Source organism: Atractosteus spatula, chromosome 5 (assembly GCF_055471065.1).
Source record: "Atractosteus spatula isolate fAtrSpa1 chromosome 5, fAtrSpa1.hap1, whole genome shotgun sequence".
Lineage (NCBI taxonomy): Eukaryota > Metazoa > Chordata > Actinopteri > Semionotiformes > Lepisosteidae > Atractosteus > Atractosteus spatula.
Genome location: NC_142710.1, coordinates 490,242 through 498,021, shown reverse-complemented (window position 1 = coordinate 498,021; position 7,780 = coordinate 490,242).

Here is a 7,780-nt window from a genome sequence, read left to right as displayed (position 1 = left end):
CGAGGAGTAGTGTCTGGGGTGTGTGTGGCGGTGGGGGGGGGGTTCCTGTGGTATTTTCTCTTTTTCTCACCCCCCTGAGTCAAGTCCCGAGTCCTTCAACGGGATCTTTTTCTGTTGTTGTTGTTAAATACCCCCAAAAAAATTCACCCCGCAGAAGTCGGCGTTTCCAGAACAAAAACTATTTCTTCTTCTTCCTCCCGCAGGTTTTGTTTTTATTTAAAAAAAAATAAATCACACACTGTTTCCCCAAACTGTCGACGCTCGGTGGCTTTTTCTGGGGGTGAAAAACAAAAAACACCGAAAAACAAAAGACCAAAGTCTCTCCTTATGTCCGCAATTACCCTCCGTCTCTCTTTCTCTCTCACGCAAAAAAAAATCCCGAGTGTCCTTTTCTTCCCCGCTCGTGTTGAAAGAGCACCACCACCACCAACAACAACAACAATAACAATAATAATAATAATAAGGAGGAGAAGACGATTCGGGACGCTGATCAATAGGTCCCGACGAGAGAAGGCTCCGTCCGGCGCACGCGAGCCGTCCCGCGGGCCCACTCCACGCTCCACGCTCCACGGCGTGTTTCCTCTCGCTCCCGTCTCGCTCTTTTTGTCCGTGTCCGCCGCCGCTCTCGGCTCCCTGCCTGCGAGCCGGGGGGAGCGGCGGTGTTGTGTTACAGGACGGTCGGGACACACGGAGCGGCGCCGTAACACACCGACAACAGGCGCCCCGAGATGTGTCGCCGGCCGGGCTCCGCTCGCGGTGCTGGGACCGAGCCCGGGTCCGAGTCCAGGCCGAGCGGGCGGCTGGGGCGGGAGGCGAGCCCAGCTCCTCTCGGGGGGGGGGGGTGAGTGATGAAGGTGATGATCATCTCTCCCCTCTCTCTCTCTTCCTCCTCCTCTCACCGCCAACCGCGCAGACGCTCACGGGGAAGGAGATCGAGATCGATATCGAGCCCACAGACAAGGTGAGGCTGGTGTGTGTATTACTGTGATCTCCTCTCTCTCACTGTGTCTCCTGTCCCGTTGTGTGTGTGTATTACTGAGGGATTCTCTGTGATCTCCTCTCTCTCACTGTGTCTCCTGTCCCGTTGTGTGTGTGTATTACTGTGATCACCTCTCTCTCACTGTGTCTCCTGTCCTGTTGTGTGTGTTTATTACTGAGGGCTTCTCTGTGATCTCCTCTCTCTCCCTGTGTCTCCTGTCCTGTTGTGTGTGTTTATTACTGAGGGATTCCCTGTGATCTCCTCTCTCTCCCTGTGTCTCCTGTCCTGCTGTGTGTGTTTATTACTGAGGGATTCTCTGCGATCTCTTCTCTCTCACTGTGTCTCCTGTCCTGCTGTGTGTGTTTATTACTGAGGGATTCTCAGTGATCTCCTCTCTCTCACTGTGTCTCCTGTCCCATTGTGTGTGTGTATTACTGTGATCTCCTCTCTCTCACTGTGTCTCCTGTCCTGTTATGTGTGTTTATTACTGAGGGCTTCTCTGTGATCTCCTCTCTCTCACTGTGTCTCCTGTCCTGTTGTGTGTTTATTATGGAGGGATTCTCAGTGATCTCCTCTCTCTCACTGTGTCTCCTGTCCTGTTGTGTGTGTTTATTACTGAGGGCTTCTCAGTGATCTCCTCTCTCTCACTGTGTCTCCTGTCCTGTTGTGTGTTTATTATGGAGGGATTCTCAGTGATCTCCTCTCTCTCACTGTGTCTCCTGTCCTGTTGTGTGTGTTTATTACTGAGGGCTTCTCAGTGATCTCCTCTCTCTCACTGTGTCTCCTGTCCTGTTGTGTGTTTATTATGGAGGGATTCTCAGTGATCTCCTCTCTCTCACTGTGTCTCCTGTCCTGTTGTGTGTGTTTATTACTGAGGGCTTCTCTGTGATCTCCTCTTTCTCTCTCACTGTGTCTCCTGTCCTGTTGTGTGTGTATATTACTGAGGGCTTCTCTGTGATCTCCTCTCTCTCTCTGCGTCTCCTGTCCTGTTGTGTGTGTTTATTACTAAGGGATTCTCAGTGATCTCCTCTCTCTCACTGTGTCTCCTGTCCTGTTGTGTGTGTGTATTACTAAGGGCTTCTCAGTGATCTCCTCTCTCTCTCACTGTGTCATCTGTTCTATTTGTCTCTCCTTCATTTCTCTATACTATTATTTATGAGATCAGACAGATAATTATCATGCCACGCTGTTGACACACGGAGTAACTAAACGCAAACAAGGAAACCAACTGACCGCACTCGCGGACGTTACATTACAAAAAACAGATGATATAACACGTAGTTCAGGTGGGGAGCTGCGTCAGCAGGCGCAGGCTGCAAAGGAACAAGTAGTAGGTTTATTCCCTACTGAAAAGAGAAGAAAGAAAACACAACGTTTCGGCCGTGGAGTTTCTTCACACGCTCTCTCAAGAAATATTTTTTTAGCTACGCATGTTTTATAGATGTTACGGTAAATCCCACCGCGCAGGAAGGCCATCAGCGCGCGGGGCTGCCGAGGTCCTAAAGCCCGCGAGCTTCCTCCCTGTCGCGCGGCTGCCGCTGCGCTGGAGGCTCAGCTGCCCCACCCGCCGCGAGGCAGCTGTTCAGCCCAGGCACGAGGCTCGTCCCTGGGCACGCCCAGGTCAGCACTACTACTGCACTACTACTACATTACTGCTGCACTACTACTGCACTACTACTACATTACTGCTGCACCACTACTAGACTGCAACTGCACTACTGCTGCACCACTACTAGACTGCAACTGCACTACTACTGCACTACTACTACATTACTGCTGCACTACCACTGCACTACTACTACATTACTGCTGCACTACTACTGCACTACTACTACATTACTGCTGCACCACTACTAGACTGCAACTGCACTACTACTGCACTACTACTACATTACTGCTGCACTACTACTGCACTACTACTACATTACTGCTGCACCACTACTAGACTGCAACTGCACTACTACTGCACTACTACTACATTACTGCTGCACTACTACTGCACTACTACTACATTACTGCTGCACCACTACTAGACTGCAACTGCACTACTACTGCACTACTACTACATTACTGCTGCACCACTACTAGACTGCAACTGCACTACTACTGCACTACTACTACATTACTGCTGCACTACTACTGCACTACTACTACATTACTACCGCACTACTACTGCACTTCTACCACACTATTACTACTGCACTACTACTGCTACTGCTGCACTACTGTTGCAGTGCTCGTCAGACTCGGCGGCTGGCCAGCTGTAAGTACCGGGGCGTGATCCCCCTTCTCTCCCCCTCGCGCCTGTCTTTCTGCCCCCCTCCTCCACCCCATCTCCCCCCCTGCAGCTGCCCCCGCCCAGGCCACCAGGCGGGAGAAGACGGACTTCGCTGTGGCTCCCCCCCCCCCGTCACGATCCTCACGACTCCTCTCAAGGGGGCCCGGACCCTTCGGGTTCCAGCTGATCTCGTGCGCCTGCCCCCCGTTTACTCCCTCAGTAGTTAAGCGCGGCGCTCCGGGGAGCCCGCCTACCAGCGGCTCCAGCAGAGGCCCGACGGCCAGCGCCCGGCCTCGTCACCCTGCTGCTATCCCCCGGGCCCGTCCCGGATCCCGCTCCGCATCCGAGCATCAGTGAGTTGATCAGTGGGATGGATCCCCTGGAGCCCCCCCTTTGGACCATCTGGACCTGTTTGGCCCCCCCGAGCACCGGATCACCCCTGATGTCCTTCTCCACTCACTCACTCCCGGATGAGACCTACGCCCCAGACCGCCCCCCCCCCGGGGTGTTTAATTCCTGGGCGCGGTTAGTCCTCGTGACGCCAGACCCTCCCAGCCAGCCGCTGAAAAACCCACCCCTGTCGCCCGGTGGGGGGCCAGAGCCGGCCCCCCGCAAGCTGGAGCTTCCCGGCCTGTCTGTGGGCGCGGAGGAGGAAAGTCTCGCCAGCGCCAGTATCGCCAGTATCAGGCTCCGAGAACACGGGAAGGGAGCTCTTCCCGCAGATCCGGGAGAGAGGCAGCGCCCCCCCCCTGCCCCCCGCGCCAGGGTGCAAACGCCCTCTGCCCCAGCAGGCAGTGCTCCGCCCGAGCGCTGCCCGGGAAATCCCACCCTCGCCACCAACGCAGCGACCGTTTCTGGCCCCCTCTGCGGAGGGAGGGGGAGAATCCCGTGGGCCCGCGACGACACGGCACCCCCCCAGCGCGTTCGGTTCATCTAACGTGACCACGTCCGCCTGGTGGGGGTACTGCGCGTACCCCCCGAGATGTGTGTACAGAGCGTGTCTGAATGCTTGCTGTGAGGACGCGATATGCATGTGTCTGTCAACAGGGGCCCCCAGTCCTGGCCCTGGGAGCTCACACAACTACTACACAACTACCACACTACTGCTGCACTACTACTACTGCTACCCCCCCGAGATGTGTGTACAGAGCGTGTCTGAATGCTTGCTGTGAGGACGCGATATGCATGTGTCTGTCAACAGGGGCCCCCAGTCCTGGCCCTGGGAGCTCACACAACTACTACACAACTACCACACTACTGCTGCACTACTACTACTGCTCCCCCCCCGAGATGTGTGTACAGAGCGTGTCTGAATGCTTGCTGTGAGGACATGATATGCATGTGTCTGTCAACAGGGGCCCCCAGTCCTGGCCCTGGGAGCACACACAACTACTACACAACTACCACACTACTGCTGCACTACTACTACTGCTACCCCCCGAGATGTGTGTACAGAGCGTGTCTGAATGCTTGCTGTGAGGACGCGATATGCATGTGTCTGTCAACAGGGGCCCCCAGTCCTGGCCCTGGGAGCTCACACAAATTCTACACAACTACCACACTACTGCTGCACTACTACTACTGCTACCCCCCTGAGATGTGTGTACAGAGCGTGTCTGAATGCTTGCTGTGAGGACGCGATATGCATGTGTCTGTCAACAGGGGCCCCCAGTCCTGGCCCTGGGAGCACACACAACTACTACACAACTACCACACTACTGCTGCACTACTACTACTGCTACCCCCCGAGATGTGTGTACAGAGCGTGTCTGAATGCTTGCTGTGAGGACGCGATATGCATGTGTCTGTCAACAGGGGACCCCAGTCTTGGCCCTGGGAGCTCACACAACTACTACACAACTACCACACTACTGCTGCACTACTACTACTGCTACCCCCCCGAGATGTGTGTACAGAGCGTGTCTGAATGCTTGCTGTGAGGACATGATATGCATGTGTCTGTCAACAGGGGCCCCCAGTCCTGGCCCTGGGAGCACACACAACTACTACACAACTACCACACTACTGCTGCACTACTACTACTGCTACTCCCCCGAGATGTGTGTACAGAGCGTGTCTGAATGCTTGCTGTGAGGACGCGATATGCATGTGTCTGTCAACAGGGGCCCCCAGTCCTGGCCCTGGGAGCTCACACAACTACTACACAACTACCACACTACTGCTGCACTACTACTACTGCTACTCCCCCGAGATGTGTGTACAGAGCGTGTCTGAATGCTTGCTGTGAGGACGCGATCATGTGTCTGTCAACAGGGGCCCCCAGTCCTGGCCCTGGGAGCTCACACAACTACTACACAACTACCACACTACTGCTGCACTACTACTACTGCTCCCCCCCCGAGATGTGTGTACAGAGCGTGTCTGAATGCTTGCTGGCACCCTTCCCTCCTCCGTTTGGGGACCCGGGAGACGCAGCGGTCCGCAAGCCGTGATCAAGTCAGCCGAGGGCTCGTCGGGAACAGAAACGAGGAAGGGGCGAGGCGCCGGCCCGAGGACTGGAAACCGCCGCCGGCGAGGCGTCTCCATGTCAACAGATGTCAGAACAAAGGCCTTGCACGGGCTTGAACGAGCCTTTATTGCCCCTGAGGGAACCGACCCGTCAGGGGCTCACACAGACAGCACACAGCGCGAGCGGCAGTGACACAGTTCCGCGTTCGGCATACACCTGGAAGAATCGCCACGCAGCGAGGTGTGTTTATTGAAGACCCCCCTGGGTGAAGCTCGAGCTGCCTTGCCCCCCCCCCCCCCCGCGGCGCGGGAAGTCTTCTGCGCGGGCACAGTGCGCCGACAGCGATCTGCATCCTGCTCGTCTCCCGCCAGGCGCCGATCGGGACAGGAGTCTAAGTCAGGGCAGCAGGGAGGTCACCTCTGACGGCTGGCAGCGCTGACCTGGGCTCACTTTCCGGCCCGGGGGTGCCGTCTGTGTGGAGTTTGCGCGTTCTTCCCCTATTCACGTGGGTTTCCTCCCCCTGCCCCGAAGAGATGCTGGTGGGCTAACGGGCGTGGTGCGAGTGTGGGCATCTGGTGGGTGGGTGTGGGTGTCTGTGCCTCTGTCTAGTGTGAGTGTATTCGTCTGTGTCTGGTGTGAGTGTGGTGTGAATCTGTGCGTCTGTAGGAGTGTGTGAGTGTGTGTGTGCTTGTGGCTTTGTCTGTGTCTGGTGCAAGTGTGTGTGTCTGGTGTATGAGTGTGTGTTTCACTGTGTCTGGTGTGAGTGTGTGTGTCTATGTGTGCTTGTGGCTTTGTCTGTGTCTGGTGTGAGTGTGTGTGTCTGGTGTATGAGTGTGTGAGTGTGTGTGTGCTTGTGGCTTTGTCTGTGTCTGGTGTGAGTGTGTGTGTCTGGTGTATGAGTGTGTGTGTCTGTGTGTGCTTGTGGCTTTGTCTGTGTCTGGTGTGAGTGTGTCTGGTATGTGAGTGTGTGTGAGTGTGTGTCTCCTGGGCATGTCTGTCCCTCTGCTCTGTGAAGGACAGGTGTCCTGTCTTGCCCCTGTTGCTTGCTGGGATGGACTCCAGCTGCCCGTGACCCTGTACTGGACAGGGCAGACAGAAGATGGCTGTGTGCGAGTCCCAGTCATGAAGGTTCTCTACGGGAGAAGCCTGACTGCAGCATTAGACTGCTCTTTCTGACTGTCACTCTGACTGCAGAAATGTATCATTTGTCTTCGATCTCTCACTGTCCAGAACCCGTGCCTTGTAGATCAGACAGTGCAGACTAGACGACGGACTCCTTCGTGCTCACAGGAACTCTCTCACTGACTCGAGCCCGGGGAGGGGCGACTGTCTGGCATCGAATACCAATACCCTGGCGGTGGGAGAGACGCGGAGAGGACATGCAGACTCCACAGAGCAGGACACGGATCCGGGATGCAAGCAGGGGACCTACGACCTGTGAGGGACGTGTAAAGAACGCGCGGACTCCACCCAGGAGGAGCCTCTGGCTGGAATAATAATAATTATAATAATTGCTTACACTTATATAGCGCTTTTCTGGACACTCCACTCAAAGCTCTTTACAGGTAATGGGGATCCCCTCCACCCCCCCCCAGTGTGCAGCCCCACCTGGATGATGCTCCAGTACTCTCCCCACACTCCAGCTCTCAGTGGGGAGGAGAGCAGAGTGATGAGGCCAGTTCAGAGAGGGGGGTGATCAGGAGGCCATGACTGGTAAAGACCAGGGGGAGTCTGTCCAGGACACTGGGGTCACACCCCTACTCTCTTCGAGAAACGCCCTGGGATTTTTACTGACCACAGAGAGTCAGGACCTCGGTTTTACATCTCATCCGAAGGACGGATTTTGATGGAATCAAACCCCGGAGGTATCCTCCGGAGTTCGGAGGTATGCCGAACGTGGACAGAACACGCAGACTCCACACAGCCGGGGGCCCCAGTCTAGAATTGAAGCCCGGAGCTGCTGAACGCCCGAGCCTCCCCGCAGGGGGAGAAACAAAGACTTCGAGATTCAGAAATCACGACATGTCTCTTCACACGAGGATGGGAGAGAGGA